The sequence below is a fragment of the Canis aureus genome, chromosome 15 (assembly GCF_053574225.1).
Source record: "Canis aureus isolate CA01 chromosome 15, VMU_Caureus_v.1.0, whole genome shotgun sequence".
Classification (NCBI taxonomy): domain Eukaryota; kingdom Metazoa; phylum Chordata; class Mammalia; order Carnivora; family Canidae; genus Canis; species Canis aureus.
Genome location: NC_135625.1, coordinates 28068943 through 28095264, shown reverse-complemented (window position 1 = coordinate 28095264; position 26322 = coordinate 28068943). Strand labels below are relative to the sequence as shown.

Here is a 26322-nt window from a genome sequence, read left to right as displayed (position 1 = left end):
ATCAGTTCAGTAATTATATATTTAAATGGATTTTATATTTCCTTCTTTCTTTTCTTCAACCAATTTTCTCCTGTTACATGATTGCTTTCTTAATGAACACAAGCATAAACTCTGAGTTAATAACAGTAGGTATCAATTGATCAGGGACAAGGTCTTGTAAAATATACCAATAAAATCACAGTTCTATTTGGTTTTCTGTTCTCCTGTAAGAGCTACATTTACTTTAAAGTTTAAACCACTCATTAAATCTAGTTATAAAAGATGAAATCACCAGTTAATTGTTTTCATAGAATTTTGGCAAGAAATTTTGACACTATTTGGCAGATCATTACATCTAACAGTAGATAGGAATCTCCAGAAAACAGAAACAAGCAGAGGTCCTAAGAGTGGCAATTACTCAAAAGTACTGGTTGACTAAATGAATTATGTATTTAGTTAAGTCACCTAGTTCCTGATGAAGGAGTGTAGTCTCCCTTGCCTGGAGTTCCAAACATTTAGGAAATATCTTGAGATATAATGCTTCTCTTACTCAACATCTGCTTCCAGCATTCCTCACTTCCTATAGGAAAATAACGATGATCAGGGCTTAGCACAGCCTGAAAAGGAAAACAATCTATGGCACAGGAGGAAACATTTCTAAAAGAAATGAAATTTAAGATCTGGCTAATAAATGCCACAGAATACTTAGGAGTATATGTGAGTGTATGTATTGGAGTGGACTGGGGTGGATGTAGACTATAAGATGGATAAGGAAGGATTTATTGAAACAATTCAGTATTCAACATTATGGCAAGAATACTTGCAACATTCCCTAACATGGCTGGTATGGTTTTTTAAAGTTTAAACATGACAATGGTAGAAATTAGATAATAGCTTTGATAGAACACTCAAAAGTAGGTCAAAAATCCCAGAGTGGGGGGATCCCTGGGTGGCTCAGCAGTTTAGCACCTGGAGTCCCGGGATCAAGTCCTGCATCGGGCTCCCTGCATAGAGCCTGCTTCTCCCTCTGCCTTGTCTCTGCCTCTCTCTCTCTCTCTCTCTCTCTCTCTCTCTGTCTCTTTCATTAATAAATAAAATATTTTTTTAAAAAATCCCAGAGTGGTGGGATTGTGAGAATGGATTTACCATATGAGAATGAGGGATTCTTTGCATGCTTCTCTATGTTCTATTGGATGGCCCAGGGGCTAGTTGGGGAAAAAAAGGTTACAGTGGTAAGTGGACATTACCATCTTTGAGAAATTTGATAATGGTAGCCTTCTGTAGTTTCCAACAGAATATTGTCTCAAGACACTGGGCTTCCTAGAATCATTGTGAAGATTAGTTTCCAGGATGGCAGAGCCAAGAGGTAGTACTGAAAATCAAAAATAATTTCTTAATTTTTTTTTACTTTTTATTTATTTAAAAAACCTTACACATACAGGAAAATTGCAAAAACAGCACAGAAATATTTTTAATAAATGGCATTGGGACAACTAGATAGCTACATCCAAAAGAATGATATAGAACTCCTACTTCATAACATATACAAGGGATAGTTCAAAAAGAATCAGTAATCTAAATGTAATAGCTAAGACTAGAAAGTGTTTACAAGAAAATATAGACGTAAATCTATATGACCTTGGATTAGGGAATATTTTCTTAAATATGATGTAACCAAAAGCTCAAGTGAGAAGAGAAAAGACATAAAATGAACAGCATCAAAATGATCAACTTTTATGTTTCAAACAACCTGATCAAGAAAATGAAAAAAAAAAACTCACAGGAGAGAAAATATTTGCAAATTATATATCAGATAAAGAGCTTATGCACTGAATATAAAAATAATTCTTACAACTCAAAAATGGAAATATAAATAATCCAATTTAAAATGGGCAAAGGATTTGAATAGCCATTACTTAAAAAAAATTGTGTAAATGGCCAATGAACAGAGGAAAGATGCTCAATATCATTAGTCATTAGGGAAATGTAAGTCAAATCCACAGAGTTATCACTTCACATCCACTAGGATGGCTAAAAATGAAGAGTCAGACAATAACAAGTGTTTTGGAGAATATGTAGTAATTAAGACCCCCATATTACCAGTGGAAATATAAAATGTTGCAGCCATTTTGGAAGAGTTTGATAATTTGAAAAGTTAAACATGGGGTTACCACATGATCTTTCAATTCCACTTCTTGGTATATACCCAAGATAAAAATAATAATAATAATAATAATAATAATAATAATAATAATAATAATAAATCTCCACACAAAAACACTCACATGAGGGACTTGGGTGGCTCAGTGGTTGAGTGTCTGCCTTTGGCTCAAGTCACAATCCCAGGGCCCTGGGATTGAGTCCTGCATCAGGGTCCCCCTAGGGAGCCTATTTCTCCCTCTATGTCTCTGCCTCTCTGTGTATCCCTCATGAATAAATAAATAAAACCTTTTAAAAAAAGAACCCACTCACATGAATGTTCTCAGTAGCAGTATTTATCATAACCAGAAAAATGGAAACACTCCAATGCCCATCAACTGATGAATAGGTTAACAAATATGGTGTATCCATATAATACAATATTATTCCATCATAAAAAAGGAATGAAGTATTGGCACATGTTGCAGTATCAAAGTTTCTTGAAAACATTATACTAAGTGATAAAAATCAGTCTCAAAAAGACATGTGTTATGTGAATGTCAAAGAACAAGCAAATCTATAGAGACAGAAAGTAAATTAGTTGTTGCCAGGGAATGGGAGGTAGGAAAGAGAAATGACTCCTAATGAATATGGTATCTCTTTTTGGTGTGATGAAAATGTTCTGAAATTAAATAGTGGTGATGGCTGCACAATTCTGAACTGTATATTTTAAGAGAGTGCATATTATGGCAGATAAATTACATCTCAACAAAGCTATTATTTAAAAAACAAAATAGCACAAAATCTAAAATATTAGAAGTCCCCTATTGAACAAAGAACTTTTACAAAGTAGTACAGAAAGTTTATGTATACTCTCCACTCAAATTTCGGTATTGTTAACAACTTACATAACGTTAGCCTGATTATCAAGACCAGGAAATCAACATTGATATAGTGCTAGTAACTAGACTACAGAGTCTATTTAAATTTTACCAGTGTTGCTACTAATGTTTTTTTTCTGTTTCAGGATCCAGTCCAGTCAAGGAAAAGTATGTCTGGAACCAGGGGATACCCAGGGGATGTTTTAAATTTAAGGAAATTTAAATATTTTTTAAAAGATATATTTATTTATTTGAGAGAGAAAGGAGAGTAGGGGGAGAAACGGGGGGGGGGGAGAGAATTTCCAGCAGACTCAGCCCTAAGCATGAAGTGCCACCTGGGACTTGATCTCAAGACCCTGAGATTATGACCCTGACTAAAATTAAGAGTCAGATGCTCAACCAGCTTAGCCACCCAGGCACCCCTAAATATATTTTAGCTCAGAGATTAAGAATTAAAAGATTCATTGAGAGAGATAGGAATAGGGGAGAGGAAAGGAAAGGAGTGAGAAAGAGGACAAGAAAAGCCTTGAAAACAGGGAAGCAGAGACTAAGTGAAATAAGTCAAACAAAGAAAGATAAATATTATATGATCTTTACCTGGCTGCATGCAGTAGGTCCCATTGGCTCATTCCATGTGGCCTCCCACCTCATGTCAACCACTTTGATGTATCTATATCTACCATCCTTAGGTCCTTAAAGTTTTAGGTGAAGCTGGAGGTCTGTGTCTAAGAAGCAGCTCTCAGAACGGTGGGAGCATCTGAAATCTTGACACTTTTCTTAAATGTTTTTAGAGAATGAGTAACAAATCCCCTCTTCTTGCAGCATCTACAGAGGGAAATCTCCTTAATTTCCAAGGCTATCCTAAAGTCATTTCTGTCACCACTTCAGTGATTTTAGGTTTTAGTCCTGCAAAAATGTCCAAGGGAAAACCTATGCAAAAAATCTACCTTTGTACACAGAGAAGGGAAATGAAGCAGAGGAAATAGAAATCATGGTAATAAATATACAATTTATCCTGTTCCACAGAGAAATGGGTAGTTCAAACAAAGGTAAAATGTGATTGGAGTATTATCAAGTATTATAGAAGTGTCTTTAACCTGGACTCAGGAGATTTCAATGGAAGAAGTGATATCTCAGCTAAAATGTAGGAGATAAATAAGAGTTAACCAGGGAAGGAGAGGGGGTTAGGAGCTGTGTGTAGTTTCTGGGAAAAGAAATAAAGCATGCTTGAAACATGGGAGTGAATTCAATAATACTACAGATTACAAATTGAGATGTTGAGTGATGAACTGAAGAGTTACACATAGGTTAGATTGTTGTAGAAGCTCGTAAACCATAGTAAAAAGTCTGGTTTTTACTCTGTGAGCAATAGAAAGTCATTAAAAATGTTTCCAGTCTGGGAAAGATGAATCAGAATTTCATTGAAAAGATCATTTCAGTTTCAAAGTAGACAGTTGGGGATGGAGGGTATCCCTTGTGGCTAGTGAACAATACCAGAAGTGGAAGGACCCATTATAAAACTCTTACAATAATCCTCAGGAGAAATGATAATAGTGTGACCTTGAGAAGTGGCAGAGAAAATGGAAAAAAGTGGACATATTTCAATGATATGAGGTTGTACAATCTACTGGCTGTGACAATATTACATTTTGTGAAATCTAAAACTCCATTGATTTAAAATATAGCATTTTATATAGCACTAGGAAGGAAAAACTTGCTAGTTAATAACATATGATCTAAAACCATTGATGTTTAGAAGCACCACAGTTTCAGAGACATAAAATGTGTGGGGAAATGCACGTTGTGGAATCACTGAAAGACAGATTGGATGTAGGAAGAGAAGAAAGAGTCAAAAGTGGGATGAGGCAACTGAATAGGAAATGAAAGAATGGTCAACTGAGGTAGAAATGTGAAGAATGGGTAGGAGGGGCATGAGAAATAATGAACTCAATTTCAAATATGTTGCATTTGAACTGTCTGTGTGATATCTAAGTGGAAATGTCTAGCACTCAATTTGTTATGTATGTTTAGAGTTTAAATGGAGATCTGAACCAGAGATAAAAAGATTTATAAACAAATGAAAGTGGACCACTTTCTTACACTGTCTCTACAAAAATAAACTCAAAATGAGTTAAATAACTAAACGTGCGATTTAAAACCAGAAAAGTCCTAAAAAAGAACATAGGCAATAATTTGTTTGACATCAGCTATATCAACATTTTTTTAGATGTCTCCTAAGGCAAAGGAAACAAAAGCAAAAATAAACCCTTGGGACTCTATTAAAATAAAAAACTTTTGCACAGCAAAGGGAACCATCAACAAAACAAAAACGGAAACTGCTGAATGGGAGAAGATATTTGTAAATGATATATATGATAAGGGGTTAGTATATAAAATATATAAAGAACTTATATGACTCAATACCAGAATAATAATAATAATAATAATAATAATAAATAATAACAACAAAAATCTAATTTAAAATGAGACTTGAATATGTATTTTTACAAAGAAGACATACAGATGGACACCATACACATGAAAAGATACTCAACATCACTCATTATCAGGGAAATACAAATCAAAACTACACTGAGATTATCACCTTACAAATGGCTAGAATAAAAAACAAAAGAAACAATGGTATTGGTGAAGGGGTAGAGAAAAAGAAACTCTCGCACACTGTTAATAGTAATGCAAATTGGTGCAGCCAATACTATCCTCCTAAAATTAAAAATAGAATACCATATTACTGGGTATTTACCCAAAGAAAACAAAAACATTAATTCAAAAAGTTATATGCACTCTTATGCTTATTGCAGAAGTATTTATAATAGCTAGATGTGGGAAGAAACCCACATGTCTATCTGTAGATGAATGGGTAAAGAAGATGTAGCATACGCATACAATGAGATATCATGAAGATATATGATAAAGCCATAAAGAAGGATGAGATCTTGCTATTTGTGACAACATGGATGGACCTAGAGTGAAATAATTCAGAGAAACACAAATATCATATGGTTTCACTCATATGTGGAATCCAAAAAAAATTATTTTTAAATTAGAAATAAAATAAAACACAAAACAAGTGCATATACAAATGAAAAGGAGAATCAGACCTATGAATACAGAGAACAAACTGATGGTTACCAGAAAGGAGGGGCATATGGAAATGGGCAAAATGGATTAAGGAGGTGAGAGGTACAGGTTTCCAGTTATTGAATGAGTAAGTCACAGAAAAAAAAGGCACAGCCTGGGGCATATAATCAATGGTATTGTAATAATGTATGGTGATGGATGGTAGATACATTTTTGGTAAGCAAAGCGTAGCATATAGAAGTGTTGAATCACTATGTTATATGCCTGAACTAATACAATATTGTGTGTCAACCATACTCAAATAAAAATATATAAATAAAACCTAGACAATGAAAAAAGAGGATTTGGGAAAATTTCAGAATATGCGTGAAAATGAAACTGACAAAAGAAATGAAAGAGTGGTCAACCATGTCAGATAGTACTAAATGATTAAATAAGATGGAAATGGGCTCCTCAGTGGCTCTGTCAGTTAAGCCTTGGATTCTTGATTTTGGCTCAAGTCATGTTCTCAGGGTCATGAGATCAAGTGGACTTGGACTCTGTGCACTGAGTGGGAGTCCTCTTAAGATTCTTTCTTCCTCTTCCTTTACTCCTCCCCTTGTTCAAGCACACTCTGTCTAAATAAAAATAAATAAATAAATAAATAAATAAATAAATAAATAAATAAATACGTTTTTTTAAATAAATGAGATGGAAACATTTGTTTGAACTAGGTGTTTTTTCAAATGGACAGACACTTACAATCAGTGTCTTCTACAATTGAAGCTAAGGACTAGTTATGTCCTCAGTAAGGAAGATAAGATAGTTGAACCTAGAAGAAAATAAGGAATCAGCAGAAGAACAAATCTACTGAAGATACCAATGTTGAAAGAAGATACAAAAATAAAGAGAGGAAGACATTAGAAACAAATTTTACATAGCTTACGTATTAACCAGATGAAGCCTAATGAACACGGCAACATCCAAAATCTGGACATTGATTTCTTTTCTTCCGTAATGATTCTGTTGCATATAATTTTCATTTAATCTTCAACTTTAATTTTCTAAAGAAGATTATATAGGCATAACAGAGTGGAAAACCTATTGATGAAATGTTATTTACAAATATGTTATGAACTGAATTGTTTTCCCCCAAAATTCATATGTTGAAATCCTAACCCCCAATATGACTGTATTTGGAGATGGGGCCTTAAAGAGGTAATTAAGGTTAAATGAAGTCATAGGGCATAACCCTAATCCAATAGGATTGATGTTCCTCTAAGAAGAGGGAGAGGAAACAGGGATGCATGCTCACAGAGGATGTAAACAAGAAAATGGCCATCTGCAGCCAAGGAGAAAAGCCTCAGGAGAAAGCAATGCTGCTATTACGCTAACCTTAGACTTCCAGTCTCCAGAACTGTAAAAAAAGTAAATCTCTGTTGTATAAGCCACCCAGGAGAGATAGTGGGAAGGAAGGGATGTGGAAGAGAGAGAAGGAAGGAGGAAAATTAATGCTGCTAAATTTTCATTCATAGATCACAGTAATGGTCAAACTTGACTAGCTCTTTCCCCTTAAGTTAGAATTTAATATTTAATTAAAACTTGAGTTTCAAATGTTCTGAGTTTCATTTAAATAGCTTTTATTAATATTTTAAAATCTAGTGTTTAAGCCAAGGAAATTCTAACTAGAATTATTCTAACTAGAATACCCCAAAATATTCAGCTTATTACCTAGAATACTAAGTTATTGCTAGACAGAACTTTCAGGAGAAAACTAAGATTTCTTTCCAAAACATCAAAAAGTAATAATATATTTTTATAATTTCATTGGTATGGACTTTTCTTACCTTGACATTCCTAAAACTGTGATGGAGCTCACTGGATAACTAACAAGGCATAAATTTTAAGGTTTGATTTTTATTGACTGAGCAATTCTAGTTGGTGTAACCTATTAACTCAAAACCAGTCTGTATCCTCCTTTCCAAGCTTCAAGTCAATAAATGACTACAAGCGTACAGAACAAGTTGAAAAAGTTGACTTTGAACGTTAAGAATTTGATACTACATTTAGAGGCATTTGTTTTGTATGTGACACACTTTTAATGATTATGCCATAAGCGCATCAGTTTTAAATACATCTATTGCTGACCAGTCAGTTGCATGAAATTCTCCGTGGAAGGGTATTTTGCATACAGCACAAATACGAAGCATTTACACTTGAATATTTCTCAAATCTGAAGTGTATGCTATCTTCACTCCAAATTTCCATATTTTGTAGTTACAGAGTGGAATTCTATTTCTGACTGTAAGTATTGATGCTGGTCCTTGTCTTAAGAATGGGAACCATTTTGGAAGGAAATCTGTGAATATAAAATAGACAGTATTTTCTTTGAGTACCAAGATACCTACAGAAAAAAATTTTAAGTCTTTCCTCCCTTAAACTTCACTGTTGAGGAGTTTCACAAAAGTATTAATTTTATAGACTCTGCAGCCTGATCCAGACCTTCATCTCCTAGTGGCTTGTATCTGTGATGGTTAGTTTTATGTGTCAACTTGACTAGGCCATGGACACCCAGAAATTTGATAGAACATTAATCTAGGCATTTCTGTGAGGGTGTCTTTAGACAAGTTTACCATTTAACACAATACTAAGTAAAGCAGATTGCCCTCTGTGTGTAGGCCTCATAGAGCAAAAGGCTGGTCCTCTCCCAAATAAGAAATTCCTCCTGCCTCACTACCTTTCAAGCTGGAAAATTGATTTTTCTTCCTGCTTTTGTCTTAAACTTAAACATCAGCTCTTCCTAGGCCTCTAGCTTGCCAGTCTTTGGGCTGAGCTACATCATTGGCTCTCCTGGATCTCCAGCTTGCTGACTACAGATCTTAGTTAGGACTTGTTCTCTGGAGAATCCTGACTATGGCAGTATCCTTGCCTTGCCCTGGGGAGTCATGGTTGCTGAACTGCCCACTTACAGTGAACTCCAGATGCAGAAGTATGCTTTCTGGTCCCCTGCACTGGACTTCTCATATCTCCTCTCCTTTTTCTTTATGCCAACACCTCCTTACATAATGTCCTTTCATCCCATAAGGACAAATGATGCCCTCCGATGTCCTCCGATGTTCTCAAGAAGTTGTTTTACTTTTACCTAGAAAGTTACAAAGACAAGCATCTCATTACTCTGTAAGATAACCTAACGTCTCTCCAAAAAGAAATATAAATTGCTTCCCTACAGTATTCCAAAATTTGTTTTTCTGTAACTTTGATATACTACTAATTTGATCTCTCTGGGGCAACATAAAATAAAACTAATTCTTCATCATTCTAACAACTCTAAAAAACTTGAGAATAGAAATCATGCCTGTCCTTCAAGCTAAGGATATCGCACACATCCTCGTATAATATTATGGCTCCCAGTTTTTTCAAGTCCTCGTTTGCTTTTTTTACATAGGTCAGTGTGTGGATCTTTTACACAGTGTTGCCCTGAAGTGAGCATAGGACTCAGTTGTAGACTGACTGGTGCAAAGTGAAGAGAAACTGTTCTTGTGTCTAAACAATTCTGCGCCACTTTGGTCATCTTTTGCACAGTGGATCTTTTACACAGTGTTGCCCCGAAGTGAGCATAGGACTCAGTTGTAGACTGACTGGTGCAAAGTGAAGAGAAACTGTTCTTGTATCTAAACAATTCTGCACCTCTTTGGTCATCTTCATGTGGGATTCACCTATTTGTATATTTATCCTCTGACAATTCCACTTCCTGCATATAAGCATCTTCAATTTCACTGTAGGTCCTACACAGATATAATTGTGTCTAGGAGAATTTCAACCCTCATAGTCACATCAAATAACAATAAACTCTGGCCACCTGACTGGGGCATCTTTTCCCAAACTCTTAGCAGTAGTTTGAGGAGTTAGAATATCAACCAATGTGAATTTGAACATTTTCAGCATATTACAGCTATCCGTCACATTGGTAGCACCACCTGCAAGCAAGGAAAACTGGCTTTGGTCCCACTGGCTGAATATTTTTATTTAGAATTTTTAGAGCCAGTAAAAAATATTTCCTTCAACCCAATATTGCTGAGCCAATGAAGAGACGCTAAAATGACTCTATTTTCCCCTACCTCAATATCACAGGCATGCTCTGTGAGTCAACAAATCCCCTTTTAGAATGAGTATGACTTATAAGAAATGCCATGCTGTCAACCCATTGTGACCATGGTTTGCCTGAACTAAATTATTTAATTTTGCTTACAGATATCAGTAAATGTTCTGCCCATTGTATTATAGTGGAATTTTGATTGGATTTCACCACAGCCAATCAAATAAGTTATAAATAAGATCAGAACACCTCCCTGCTTTAAAAAATACATCCAGTTATGGACGATGGTCTCTGTGTACTACCCTCAAAGTGAGAAGTACTAATTTGTTCAGATACTTGGGAGGGGAAAACATAAGAACATACAATGACTTGTTTTGTCTTAATTAACTTTTTAAAAAGATTTTATTTATTTACTTATTTGAGAGAGGGAGAGTGAGCAGGGGGAGGGGCAGAGAGAGAGGGCAAGCCGACTGCATGCTGAACGTGGAGCCTGATGATGGGACTCGATCTCAAACTCTACGATCAGGAACTGAGCCAAAACCAAGAGTTGGGCACTTAACCAACTAAGCCACCCAGGCACCTCTGTTTTAATTAACTTATATTTTAGAACAGTTTTACTTCCCACAGAAAAATTTCAAAGATTATATAGAGAGTTCACATAAACTGCACATCCAGACTCCCTCATTAAAACACCAACATTAGTATGGTACATTTGTCACAATCAGTAAACCACTATCAACACATTGTCATTAACTAAAAAGCCCATGCTTTATTCAGATTGCATTAGTGTTTTCCTAATCCTTTCTCTATTCCAACATCTCAATCAAGACATCACATCCTAGTTAGTCATCATCTCTTCTGAGACCTCTCTTGGCTGTGATGGTTTGTCAGATTTTTCATGTTTTTTTTTTTTTATAACCTTGACAGTTTTGAGTGGTACTAAAATAGTGATTTATAGAGTATCCTTCAAATGATATTTATATGATTTTTTTCTTATAATTATATTGGGCTTATGAGTTTGGGAAGGAAGAATACAGGGATGAGTGCCATTCTCATTACATTATGTCAAGTACATATAATCCAATGATGTTTCACTGTTGATGAAGACCTTCTTCTCCAACTAGGCTGAAGGATCAAATTCATTGCTGTTATAAAAGAACAAAATTAGTACTACCTCTGATTTAAGCAATGTCTTAAAACGTTTGTGTGTAGCACTTAAGGAATGAGGAGTTATGTTTCTCCTCCTTGAGAGTGGAGTATCTGCATAAATTATTTGTAATTCTTCTATGTGTGATATTTGTCTATTCTCCTCCATTTATGTATTCATATCATTATTATCTATGCTATTTATTTATTATATAACTACTAATTTGTATCAGCATGGATCATGAATAGTTTATAAATAGGGTTATAAGCCAGTACTACTTTATTGATTTATTATCTCAGTTTTGGCCATTGGGAGCTATTTTGTTTAGCTCTCAGGTCACTTTGAGCTACCTTCATTACCATGCATGGGCATTTCCTTATATTCTGGCACTACCAGATACTCCAGACTCATCTCATATATTTCTTGTTATGGTCCTATAACCAGTAGTTTCTCTGAGAAGCCCTGGTCCTTTTATTGCAGAATGGTAATAGAGGCCAAGATCATTGGGTTAGGTATGCTCATTGACACTGGGGTGTCATTGCTTTTAGGCTCTCTCAACTGACAGAGCAAGGAAATATATGTGTATACAAAAATCTCATGCATATATAAATACATATTTACATTTATTTACCTAACCATCTGTATAGATAGAGATGGTATATTAAGTAATGAAGGTTTTAATTAATGAAATATAACTTATTACATCAAATTATATGAAATTGCTATTTTGTATGTCAAAAATGGCCAAGTATCAGCAAGTTTATATGGTGCAATCTAATATATACAGAAGAGTATGAAATAAAACTGTATAGTTTATCAAATATCCATGTAATTCCTCTCAGTTTAAAAGAAAAAAGAGCATTCCCAACATATATATCCCTCCTGTAGAATCTTTCTCCCTGGAGGTATCAACTCTCCTAATGTTTGTAATGATTATTTTTTATTCACTTTATCCATAGATTAAGCTTTAACACCTAAGTATGTGTTTCATAAATATACAATTGTTCCTGTTCTTACTTTTATGTAGATTAAATCACAATGCACATAACATTTTGTGTCTTGTGAGATACATTATGGGTTACATGTAGCTTTAGTTCATTTTCATTGTGACTAACAATTTATGGTATAAATGTACAATAATTTATTTATCCATTTTCCTGTTGATTGATACTTGATAATATTGTTTTGAATAGAAAATGAAAGAGCAGCATAATTGCATTTTGACTCATCATCAAGTTTCTTGTTATCTTGCTGCTTTAAAAGAACCAAAATTAGGATTACCTCTGATTTAAACAATGTCTTAAAACACATAATTACCCAGAAGCCTTCTGATTATAATTTGGCATCCCCAGTAATTCTGTCTACAGAGAGAAAATTATATATTCCATTAGTTTCTGTGACAATTGGACTTCTCATTGTGAATGAAATAAATACGCAGTATGTTTTTATACACCTGTCTCAGGGATTTGGTAATGAGTCCATCTCAAAGAGATGGATCTCCTTTTGGTATGATAGAGTCAGGTATTAAACTGCAATAAGACCCCTTGAGAAGCAAGCAGGCCGGTGTATACTATCCTTCAACTGTGAACGTGAACAAGCAAGAGCCTAATATCATACATGAACTTGCTTAATAACTAACTCCTTTGCTCCCAGCTGTGGGAAAGCTAAGTAAGATAATTCAACAACATTCCTACTGATAACGTATTAGTGTTTCTTATTTATGAGGATTTTTATAATATTCTGTCTTTCAAGGACTCTCTACTTTCTATAATTTACTTATTCTCTTTTACATGTCCTAATTAGGTGCTATTGTCTGTGACTGAGTTATTCTAAGAGCACAAAATTCAACATATAGCATTTTAGGAAAACTGCATTAAAAATTTTAAAGAAAAAAATAGATAACTGTATTTCTAAAAGTACTGTGTGTGTTCAAAATACCTTCAGGTGGTTGTATTTAATTCAGAGAAAAGTAGGTCAACCTTTCTAAGATCAATTTATAATCAAATAGCTACTCTGTACTCTTATAATATTTATTTTATAGCTCTTTCATTAACGTCATTCCATATTTTCCTACCAAACAAAATTACATGACCTTTATGTTAACCACCATTAACATTTTTCATTCTTTTTTCTTGTATGGATTTGTGTTGTTAGAACAAAAGCAAAAACAATTTACCTTTAAAAAAAAGTTGTACAGGGGGCTTAGTTTTAATCCTGCCTAAATGTACTTTGGTTATTTTTATAACAAATTCTGGGAAATAGAAGAGTCCCCTTTTCTCACATTAGGCTCTTCAAAATCATGGATCTTACGATGTAAAAAAAAATCTTTATGAATTTTATCAGATAAGTTTAATATACTTCAAATGTTTAGTCAGTGTCTGGGGTAATTGTGTAGCCTTGTTAGAAGGCATACAAATAGGAATGAAGGCTGAGAAACAGGTAACTTGGCTCCAGCATAGCTGTCATTCACCATATAGTGCCATCTTCTGGCAAGATTGGGTACTGCAATGGTGTACCGGCCCACAAGGGTTAAATTTGAGAATATTGGGGCACCTGGGTGACTTAGTGGTTGAGCGTCTGTCTTTGGCTCAAGTCGTGATCCCAGGGTCCCGGAATCGAGTCCCGCCTCAGGCTCCCCTCAGGGAGCCTGCTTCTCCCTCTATGTCTCTGCCTCTCTCTCTGTGTCTCTCATGAATAAATAAATAGAATCTTAAAAATAAATTTGAGAATATAAAATTTATTAAGTGAATTTCATAATTAGAATAACTTATGCTAAATATTAAATATTATCTTTCAATAATTATATGGTGGTCGTTTAGAAACAAAACAAAACAAAAAGATAATTGTACTTTACATGAAAACCTTACTATGCCTATTTTTCAGTCACCAAAGGTGGTGCCTAGTACAGTTTCCAGAAAATAATAAGCATTCAAAAAGTACTTGTTAAGTGATTGAAGGAATTAATGAATTAATGGTAGCCACTATATCCAAAAAATCATTAATTAACATATTTCTTATGACACAAAATAGTTTCTGTAAAGTGCAGTTTGAATGAAAAGCATTAACTAATTGAAAGCGCTCTTAACTTCTGCTATAGTGCTCCATAGACTAATTTTAAAGCATATCCATATAAACTTAGTATTAGCAGAAATGCAATGGGATTTATTAATATTTTAACACCGTGAAATACTTTGAAATGATTAAAAGATTTCTATGAAATAAAAATAATGCAAATTTGTGAATTATGTAATTGATTGAAGTGTCAATCCAAATTGTGTCCATACCCAAGGACCTTTAAACAAACTCAGAATATTTTTTTAAGATTTTATTTATTTATATATCTATGAAAGACACAGAGAGACAGAGAGAGGCAGAGACACAGGCAGAGGGAGAAGCAGGCTTCATCCAGGGAGCCTGACGTGGGACTCGATCCCGGGTCTTCAGAATTGTGTCCTGGGCCAAAAGCAGGCGCTAAACTGCTGAGCCACCCAGGGATCCCCCGACAAACTCAGAATATTAATGACTCACTTATATGTTTGTAACTTTGAGACTATTATAGACTAGAACATAAATAGAGAATAAACTATTTGACATATAAGAACTTAATTTTTTTATTTGTAATGCTTGTGTTTTCACTAAAAACAAGGTCAGTAATTCTTCTCCAAGTGCCATAGTCTTTGAAACATGGCTTCTAATATAGGATCTAGCATAGAGTAGACACTTCAGTATTTATTGAGTTATTTGCATCTAATTTAGGTACCATTGTAAATGTTCAATGCAGGTAGTACGTGGACCATTTCTATTTATTTCCCCTTTCCATCTATAAAATATACAAGCTTCCTGAAAACAGAAAATATGCATTCATTTTTTTAATATATCCAACAGTCTGCTTAATGCTGGTAAACAGTAAACACTTAATAAATGCTTATAATTCACAGTCAGTGAAGGAAGATTATAAAACACTTATGAAGTAAATACAGACTGTCATTAAGATGGATCTAGGTGATATAATGAGCTTATTTTGAGTAAAATATTATTATTTTTTCAGAAATTTATCATTTCTCATGATAGTGTGATACAAATAAAACTGAAATTTCATTTGATTAAGGTCATGCAACCAGGAAGATTTAAGCAGGCCCAAGTCTTCTTGATGTCCCTCCTCCTCCCATTCCACCACCATACCATCCACACACTTACCTCCTGTATCCTACCACACCACAATGCGCCCTCACACCGCCACCCAGTTGTTCTACAACGCACTAAATTCCACAAATTCTACTTCTTGGCCAAATGCCTCTTTTCCCTTAGAAAGCAAGCACATGGGGATCCCTGGGTGGCTCAGCGGTTTGGCGCCTGCCTTTGGTCCAGGGCGCGATCCTGGAGTCCCAGGATTGAGTCCCACGTCAGGCTCCTGGCATTGAGCCTGCTTCTCCTTCCTCCTGTGTCTCTGCCTCTCTCTCTCTCTCTCTCTCTCTCTCAAATAAATAAATAAATAAATCTTAAAAAAAAGAAAGTGCATGCTAGAAATAGGTAATAAATGTTAGGGTAGGTGTTGCATAGGCAAGTCTTACAACAGTAAGGCACAACAAACTTTCCTCTTATTCTAAAAATGAAGAACCAATCTCCTTTTATGCAAAATATTTGTGGGCTACTAGAGAAAGAGGTCATGCATTTCAAAGGCATCATTCATTCACAGTCTCACTTCAGCTGTAGCTACATATCACAATGTACCATGTTACAACATAATATTTTAAACTGCCTAGAAGAATTCATTGATTCCCTGGTAAACTCAAACAAACACTATCATGCACTGAATTTTGCCACCCTTCCCCCAAATTTATGTGTTGAATCCCTAACCCCTAGTACTTCAGAATGTGACTATTTTTTAAGACAGGGCCTGTAAAGAAGTAATTAAGGTTTAAGGAGTCATTAGGGTGTGGGTCCCAATCTGACTGGTATCTTTACAAGAAGAGAGATGTGCTTATTCAAGGGGAAGGTCATGCAAGAACACAGAGAGAAACCAAACCTGCCAACACTTTAATCTTGGACTTCTAGCCTTCAGAACAATTTGTATTGTTTAAGCCTCCTGGTTGGTGATATTTTGTTATTGCAATTCTAGGAAACTAATACAACCAGAGAGGTTCTAATTTCACCCAAATCTGTGGCCCTTTGTTACACAAATGATACAAAATGTATATGTATGTGTGTTAGAATGGGCTGGTGTTGGTTGGTGTTTTTCTGCTGAATCTCTAGAAAGATATTGATTAATGATTAGTATTCATTTCCATAATTTACAATTCCTTTATTTATTACATATCTGAGGATAACTTACAATAATTTTATCATCAGCTTGCTATAGATGAGACCCTTAAAGATACACACATGTTTTTACAAAACTATCCTCAACCATGAGATGTATGATAGACTTATAAAATGTGTCTGCTAGTGATTTGTCAGTCTGTTTCTTGGCAACTGAATGGCTTTTGGAGTGTCAAATGATTAGATGGATGAAAAACAAGGCTTTGTTAGAGTACAATGGAAGCGGAACCTATATAATGGGAAATGGGAAATATGCATTTATAATTTTGCAGTTATTTAGAAGATCCAGATCAATTTCTGCCAAACTAGGCCATGCTACCAAAATTAATTTCTCCCTTTCCAGCACAGCTTGTGAAATGCTGTGATGAAAGTTATATGTTTTGTTAGTAATTTCCCCTACTTCTCCTTTCATGTCAGTGTGGTTGTAGTGAGCTCCAAAACTTCAGACAGAGGTGAAGATAGTCTTCTTCCAACTCCAAGTTACCTTAGACCTGTCCATGTGGAATCCTATCCATCCCGAAGGCACCCAGGGAAGTTAGAAGAAATAACACGATGCCAGTGTTTTGGAATTGAACTTCAGTTACCTAGACAAGTCCTATGAATGTAGATAAAACAGAAGCAGCAGGTGATGAGGAATCAAGTTTTCTAGGAAAAGTGGAGTCTTGGAGCTATAATGACCTAAACTGAAGTAAAGGAATATCCCCCTAATTCCAATGCTTATACAAAGCTTAAAACTATGAAAATTTACATCAGATTGGTTTTTGTCAGAAATTTGTTCATTCCTGTATTGCTAATGGTGTGAAGTGCTGAATTATACCTATTGTCTGTCACTGGTGGGGAGAATACGATGGATATGACTCACCAGCAGTGTCATAGCATTAAACCAGCGGGGGTGGGGAGTTGTTTTTAACTTGAATCCCAAGGAAAAACCTATCTTCTTATTCAAAAGGAGTTAAATAAATCTCCTCTTTTGAGATAAAAAAAAAAAAGATAAAATAAACAGTGAATTATCAGAGTGTAGCTGACACAGGATAGAAACAGGATTGAGGACTCAGATTAGAAAAAATGCTGTAGAGCCAAACAAAAACAAAGCCCTTTTTAAGGACAAGTAGAGCAAGCAGCAGGCATTTTGCTGAGCATGAGTGGAGGGAAACTAGCCAATTGGAACCCAGAAGAGTCTACCAGTGGTGGTTATTTTCCAGGGATAAACCACACACACACACACACACACACACACATACACACACACACACGTGTGCGCAAGAAACAAAGAGAGAAAGAAAGAAAGAAAATAGCATTTAAATAGTGTTACTCTGGCAAAATATTGTGCAAACTTGAGGCACATCTCCTGTTGTGGCATTATTTTTATCTGTGCGTCTTTTTAAGTTGGATATTCTCGATGAAGGATTGCCTGCACTGCCTTCTCTGACTTGTCTGAGAACACTTGCACACACCGGTTAATAGCTGACTTTTAATAATATCCCATGGAGAGTTCTATGCCACTGTTGCCTTTATACTAAACCACCCTACTAAGAAATAGTTACAAGTTCAGAAAATGCCCTTGGTCAAGTTCTACTTTGGCATTTCATCATAGCCAGGCTTTTTCTCCCCCCTCGGGACAGACTAAGTTGTCACTTCTGAAGCAGACCTCAGCGATGTGTTTTGTCCTTTTGAAGCAGTCCTCTCTCTGAGATCTCTCTGATTTATGTCTCTGTAGCCAAAGTCCATTTCACTTCTGATCTGCTACCATTGGTGAGAGCTGTAGCAACTCTTTCTTCAAACTGCCCTTTATTATAGCAGAGATCTGTGGTGAGTTCATTCTGCTTGGCTGGTGTCAAATCAGCCATTCTAGTATTTGAAAGCTTACTATCCGCTGAATACCACGCTGAGACATGCACAGTGATTATACAAGTCTATGCTTCACATACAATGAATTCAGAATTCAAAAATTTAAAACTCAGAATTCAGAGACACATAAACATGTGGAAGGCGAAGTAGTTCATTCTGCTGAGGGAGTCAGGTAATGCTTTATGGAGTATTTAGTCTTTAGGGATGAAAGAGACTTTTTAAAAGGCTAATTCTGGCATTTAAATGAACGACGAGGATAAAGTAAGGTGAGAGAGAAAATGGTGTGGAGAGCAGGAGGCTCACAGTATAGCAATTTGAATTAGACCGAGCTGTGACTAACAGGCATCACCAACCAGTGGCTGAAAGCAGTGTGCAGAAGCAAGTGGTCAGGTCACCCAATATTTAGATTCAGTCTGTCAAAGGCCTCAGGGGCCTACACCGTTTCTGTGTGGCAGCTTTGCTTTACGTGAGTGCCATTACCAAATCACATCAAGGTCCAACCAAGATGGGTGTTTCAAACCCAACAATATGTTTTCATTCCAGCCAGAAAAAGGAGCAAATTCAATATATGCCTCTCCCTTTCTCACATTCTGATGATCACCGTCAAGGTCTTTTCCTGCATCCTGTCATCCACAGTGCATCCCACTCCCTGGCCACCATGGGTCCACTTCCCCAGGTGCTTCCTCTGAACCATCACTGGCTCTTCCAATTCTCTAGTCTTAATTACTCTTCATCCCCTCAAGTCCCGAATAATCTCCTCATTCAGCTAAAAACTCACTATCAAATATAATCATCTCTTGAATACAGCCCCAACTCACTTCCTGTCTGTCAATGTGCCATGCTTTCTCAGCAAAGCCACCACACTGGGTAAGTTCATCCTTCTGCCTTCTCCATGCCTGCACCAACACAGCTAACTATAGTTGGAGAAAAACAGCTACATCAATTCTTCTCACTTTCAATAAATAACAAACTGTTTGCAAAGCATGTATACACTGTAGTGCACTAACCAGTTTATTCTCCCAATGTCCTAGGACCTATCTTACCCCTTATCTTGTGTCCTTAAATCTCCAACCCATCCTCTGTGTCTTCTCTCTTAGCTGTTGATCTGACTTCCACCACATTCTCCCACCTATCTGTTCCCATCCACTCGGCATTCCTAACTATTCCATATCCTTTTCAAGGATAGCTTTGAAAAGGATAGGGAATAGTTCCAATATCCTTCTCTTATTGACTAGACCTCAACCAATGTCTTCCTGGTGAGCAACTCTGCCTTTTCTCTCCTGTGTGATCAGTGTTTCCTTCTACATTGGTTGATTCCCCCAGGTATTTTCTTTTTCTTTTTTTTTTAAGATTTTATTTATTTATTCATGAGAGTGTCACAGAGAGAGAGAGAGAGAGGCAGAGACATAGTCAGAGAGAGAAGCAGGCTCTATGCAGGGACCTCGATGTGGGACTCAATTCCAGGACTCCAGGATCACGCCCTGGGTCGAAGGCAGGCGCTCAACCGCTGAGCCACCCAGGTGTCCCCCCCACCCAAGTATTTTCTTGATTCCAATTTCCCCAGGAGCTACTGACCCAGCCTCTCTGCTTCTCTTTCTATAGAAATCTTCTCTCCCTATTATTGCTCCTTGGATATAATAGATATGATTGTGCAATGACATTGGCTTTTGCTTTGTCTGGAATTCTCTTCCTCCACGTATACATTAAATTTACTAATTAATTGTGATTATGTTTTATTAGCTATCTCCCCCAAGTAAAATATAGGTTTGTAAAGGACAGAGATTTTTTTTTAAATCCTATGTTCTGGAATAGTGCCTAGAACATATTTGAAACTCAATATTTGTTAAACACATTGAATTTACTTTCAATTTCCCAAGCTCTGGTGTTCAGATGAAATAATGTACTTATATCAGATAAAGACTCTTGATTTCAAGTGACAGAACCTAACTCCAATCAACTGAAGCAACAATGGTTCATTTGTTTATTTTTTGTCTCTGTTTTATTTTGGTTTGGTCTGGTTTGGTTTGGTTTGGTTCATGTAACAAGATGGTCCACGATTTAGAGTTGTTACAATCTCAGCTGAATCTCAAAGAAGGACAACAAGGCTCTACCTCTATCTTTTTATTGGACTCCCCTACCTTTTTGCTTCATTGTCCAGGAAGGTCTCCCCCTTAGACGAGCAATGGGCAAAGACTGTTTTAGGTTTACATGATCTTTAGATCCCAGAGATTACCATGACATCTCAAAAGTCCCAGTGAGGGACTGGGACAGAGCCGATCATACTCTGACAATAATATGTTAGGCCAGGCCTGGATCACAAGCCCCACCCTAAGAGCCTGGGGAGGGGTGAGACACAATCAGAACAAACACATGTCAGGATTACTGAACAGCACTGGCTTTCTCTAGAAAGGGAAAGAGAGAGGTGGTTTCCCTAAAATACAATGCTAGATGCATTTTTATCTACTATGGAACTGAAAAAAAAAAAAACAAACTAACAAACATTTATATTTTGTTTCTTTGTTATTTTTTTAATGTGAAATTCAGGCTCTGGAAAAATCTAATATTAAAAAAACTCTTCTCATTATTATTTTTAAAGATTTTATTTATTTATTCATGATAGTCACACAGAGAGAGACAGAGAGGCAGAGACACAGGCAGAGGGAGAAGCAGGCTCCATGTAGGGAGCCCGACGTGGAATTTGATCCCGGGTCTCCAGGATCGCTCCCCCGGCCAAAGGCAGGCGCCAAACCGCTGTGCCACCCAGGGATCCCTCTTCTCATTATTTGAGTAAATAATTTCAAGTTGTCAATGTACCCCATTTGAAATGTTTCCAAAAGTTTTTAAGCCACAAAATAAATATTTTTAAATTCGTTTTTTGTAATTTCAGGGAAAAAAAGCAAAGCATAGAAGTCTATTAAGCAAAAGATGTAGCTTTTTTCCTTAGCAAAAAAATATATTTTTTTTAACAAATTATTTTTCAAAATTTTATTAAAATTTTATTATAAAATATAATTAGGTTACACATTATTTAGTTTAATATCAAGTCCTATATACTCTAGAGATATTTTTCACTTACATATGCCTCTTTGCCTATATGTACCACAGGAGATTTAGATAACAATATTAACAAGTAAGATAAAGTTTTAGAAAGCTCAAAGAATAATAATTAGGTTTAAAATAAGGAAATGTGTCTGAATTTAAATAAATTTTAGAAAATATTCTTTGTATTTACTATTATACAAAGAAGGGAATACTATTATGATTTGTTAAAATAACAAACTATTTTCTTATTATGGATCATTAATATGTATAAAAGAACTATTTATAGTTAGTGTCCTATTATTAGCATTCTCTGATCTGCAAAAAGATCATTGCATTAAAAGACATTAATTTACATACACAAATATTTTATCACTAATTAATCAAATTATTTATTTTAAAATTAAATTAATTCTCCCCTAAAATATAAAACTATTATAATATAGTAAAGATCATAATTTAGACTGTATAGAGTTATCCTCTTAATTAAAAATCTATCTATGGCACAAAATAATTATAACTTTAAAATAGTCTAAGTAACTTTCTGTGCCCTCAAGGTTAAGTGTAAATTATAATTAAATGTATGTAAAATAATTGTGGGAGAAAATTTAAAATGCTGATGTACTACATTCTAAGTAAAAAATACTTTCTTGGAAAGTTGTGTGCAAATTGAAGTGTATTTGAAAGAATATCTAAGGAAAAAAACTGTTGATCTCTCTATAAAATGATTTTTTAAAGTTTACATGTCTTTGTAAAATGAAAGTCTCAATTTCTTCTTTTAAATTTCTGAATTTTCTTAAATAAGACACACAGGAAGTAGTGTTATCTCTCAATCATTGAGCACAAGAACTGATGCTGGACCTACCAAGCTCAGAGAGAAAAGATGTAGGCTAAACCTGCCTGTGTAATGGGGTTGGCATTTTTAAGAACAAATATGTAAAAACAAATAGATCAAATAGCATGTGATATTTCCACATTGTAAAAATGTTACCAAGCCACCCTTTCCTTGGGTTCTTCAGGTCACTTGCATGCCTGTCTTGAATGTGTGAAGGCTTGGAGAACTACCCTTAGCATATAGATTTTTGGTAAACAATCAGCACTAACGATGAGGCATAAAATGAGGTAGTACTTTCATAATGTTTACTATAATTAGCTTCCAACAGAATATGTACTTGTCCTTTTCTGTCATAGAGATAACATTATCTCTGATGCAATGGAAAAACATGAAAATTATTATGTTGAAAATTCTAATTTTTTTTCATTCAGATGAATGAGTTTGATAACCTGACTCAAAGGATAGATGTAAGTTTGTTTTGTTAAAACTAATTTGTATGCATGTAAGCATATAACCTTTCTTAATACTTCTCCCATTTAAGTGTAAAGTGCTCTTTAGAAATCTTATTTGGGATTGAACACGTATGCTTGATATTTGTGAGATTTTAAAATAGCAATGTAAATTGTAATGTAAAATTTAGTTCAAGTAATTAATTGTGAAATACATGGTTTGCCATTAACACCCTCTTACTTCAAAGAGCCTATTACTTATGCGAGCATTTTTTCTAGCTTTATTGAAATATAAATGACATAGAACTTTGTGTAAGTTTAAGGTGTACAGCATGTTGACTGGATACACTTACATATAGCAGTATGATTACCACCATAGCATTAGCTATCACTACCATCACTTCTGTGTAAGCATTTTTTTTTTTAATTCGTGCTGAGGAACATGAACACTGTAGAATGTAAATAGCTGTTGCAGAAAATGAGTCTTATGATCAATCAAGTTAGAAAACACGAGATTAGATAAAGATATTTCTTTACTCTAGAATCTTCAACATGGTAATACACAACAAGATGCTCCAAAAGGGGGATAAAGAGAATTTTCCAAATTTATTTTCTAAGAATTCCTTCTTATCTTCCCTTTTCTTCCTTAAAGAAGTATTTGTTGGGGATGCCTTGGTGGCTCAGCAGTTAAGTGTCTGCCTTCAGCTCAGGGCATGATCCTGGAGATCCTGGGATTGAGTCTCACATCGGACTCCATGCATGGAGCCTGCTTCTCCTTCTATCTATGTCTCTGCCCCTCTCTCTGGGTGTCTCTCATGAATAAATAAATAAATAAATAAATAAATAAGCATCTGTTTATGGACCTTGTAGTTTTCAGAACAACTTTGGGACTTGTGGGCAGTGAGTAAAAATGTTTATAATAACAGGAAGGACATGGTGTCTGAGAATACCATCACTGCCATTAGCCACATCCACACCGTTTTCATGCAATGCTTGATTTTGATACAAGGACTATTTAACAATTCATAATTTATACCCCTTAGTCCTGCTCCACTTTGGAATTTTTTTCTTTATGTTTGTGCCTTTGGACATAGTGACTGCACTTGGGATGTGATGGAGATATTTACTTAGCAAGTAACCAGGATTTGAACCCCAACTCAACCACTTTCTATCCATGTGGTTCTTGACACTTTGATCTCTTGAAACCTCAGATGATGCATTTATAAAATGGGAATAATAATCTTACTGTGTTAGTCTATCAGGATTGCCATAACAAATTAACACAGACTGAGTGGCTTATGTAACAATAATTTATTTTCTCACAATTCTGGAAGCTAGAAATCCAAGATGAATGTGTCATGTGGTTGACTTAATTCTGATGTCTCTTTCCTTGTCTTGTAGTTTTGTAGTTGGCCATCTTCCCCTTTGTCTTCACATGGTCATCTGTGTCCTATAGAGAGAGAGACACCAGTCATATTGGGTTAGAGCTTACTTTATGACTTGATTTTACCTTAATTATCTCTTTCAAAGCCTTATCTCCAAACACAGTCATATTATTTAGAGAGACATATAATTCAACCCATAGCAAGTACCTACCTCACTGGGTTACCATATGAGTTAAATAAAATAACATTTATACAATATTTAGTACAAAGTCTGGAACATAGCAAGAACATATTAAAAGTTGGTTATTTTTTATTTCTATTGGCTCAGACCAACTCCATTTGAAAATGTAATGTTACAAGATTTTCAAATTATACTTAAGTATTTTTGAAAACAAAATGATGAAGTATAGGGAAAAATATGATAACTGATATAATTTTGACCATGAAGAAGTAGATTTTGAGGAAAAAAATTCATGAGCTTACCAATTGTGGCAGACCTGAACTCATGCTGAAAATAGTCTATATTTTAACTGCAGCTTCTTCTTAAAAGTAATTTATAAAATATGCAGTTCCTAAAAAGAGTTAAAAGTATAATCTGTGTATACAAGTCATTTATTTGAATAATCATTTAGAGTTGTATGGTAAAATTGGGCCAGATTTGTCCAGTTACCAATCTCCTATTATAATTAATGAACACATCAAATAAGAAAATAATGTTCAATTGACTGGAAACCTGAACCTTTGAAAGGCAGGTACTCCAAAAGTTATGCATGAATTAAATTTGACCTTAAGTAGCAAGGTGTAAATACCCACTAATGAAGAGAAATTTTTTTAAGTATTAAAAGAAAGTTAAAGTAGAAGCAGTACCAAGAGGTGAACAACAGATGAGCATGAATTGAAAATATTCAACTTTTAGCCTAAAATTCATATATATGTATATATATACATATATATATATAATCTGTCATGCTAATTATGAATGAGCTATGTCACAATCCAAGTTTTGCTACTTTAAAACATTTTTATATTTATATGACTTCCATTTCCTAATGACTGGTAACTGACTTGACTAACTTGGGTGTTTAACCACAGAGGAGGAAGTGTTTATTACCAACTGGTACAGCAAGTCAACCAAAAAGAAGGAGCAGGCCTGTCACCACATATAGGTTTTATTAATATCTATGGTGGCTGCTGACTAGACTAAGTATTAAAAGGTGTTTAAAGAACTATCATGCTTATACTCAGATGAAGAACAATAAAGCCTAAACTTTAGAAACTCAAGCAATTACAACTGTGTAAATAAACCAGCAAACTAGCACTGGGGTCCACCGCCTGACATATATTGTGCTAATCAGAGAGAGAGAGAGTATGTGTGTGAGCTGAAGGAGGGGCAGAAGGAGAGAAAGGATCTCAAACAGACTTCACTGAGCACAGAGCTCTACAATGGGCTTTATCTCAGGACACAGAGATCATGACCTGAGCCAAAATCAAGACTTGGCCGCCCAACTGACTGAGGAGCCCCTAAAGATTATACTTTCTAACATTCAAGTCAGAAATCCATTCTTCTACTACCTGAGCTTTTTGTTTTCTGACAACAGTGCCTTATTCCTCTTGGACATTGTGTAGCCTCTGAGGTATTTCTAAACTGCCATCTTGGGACACCTGGGTAGCTCAGTGTTTGATCGTCTGCCTTTGGCTCAGGGCATGATCCCAGGATCAGGGATCAAGTCCCACATGGGGCTCCCTGGAAGAAGCTTGCTTCTCCCTCTGCCTATGTCTCTGCCTCTCTCTGTCTGTGCCTCTTATGAATAAATAAATCTTTAGGGACACCTGGGTGGCTCAGCAGTTGAGCGTCTGCCTTCAGCTCAGGGTGTGATCCCAGAGTCCCAGGATAGAGTTCCATATCAGGCTCCTTACGTGGAGCCTGCTTCTCCTGTCTCTGTGTCTCTGTCTGCCTCTCTGTGTGTCCCTCATGAATAAGTAAATAAAATCTTAAAAATAAATAAATAAATCTTTTAAAAATTTTCAAAAAAATAAAAATAAGATAAACTGCCATCTGTTTTTCTATCTACAGCTGTGTAATTTTCTCAGTCAGGATGACATGATCAAGTAGAACCAGTGTTG

At 35.5% G+C, this 26322-nt stretch overlaps 1 long non-coding RNA gene across 2 annotated transcripts in view; it reads left to right on the top strand.

Moving 5' to 3' along the window:
* The window catches only part of LOC144284423 (uncharacterized), a 302816-nt gene that overhangs the window by 155697 nt on the left and 120797 nt on the right, over nt 1-26322 (top strand). The window contains exon 5 of one of the 2 annotated variants that reach the window (XR_013352778.1): nt 3146-3167. The exons of the other annotated variant lie outside the window; for it this stretch is intronic. This is a non-coding gene — a long non-coding RNA (uncharacterized LOC144284423). The remainder of the gene's footprint in view (nt 1-3145; nt 3168-26322) is intronic. 2 annotated transcript variants of the gene reach the window in all.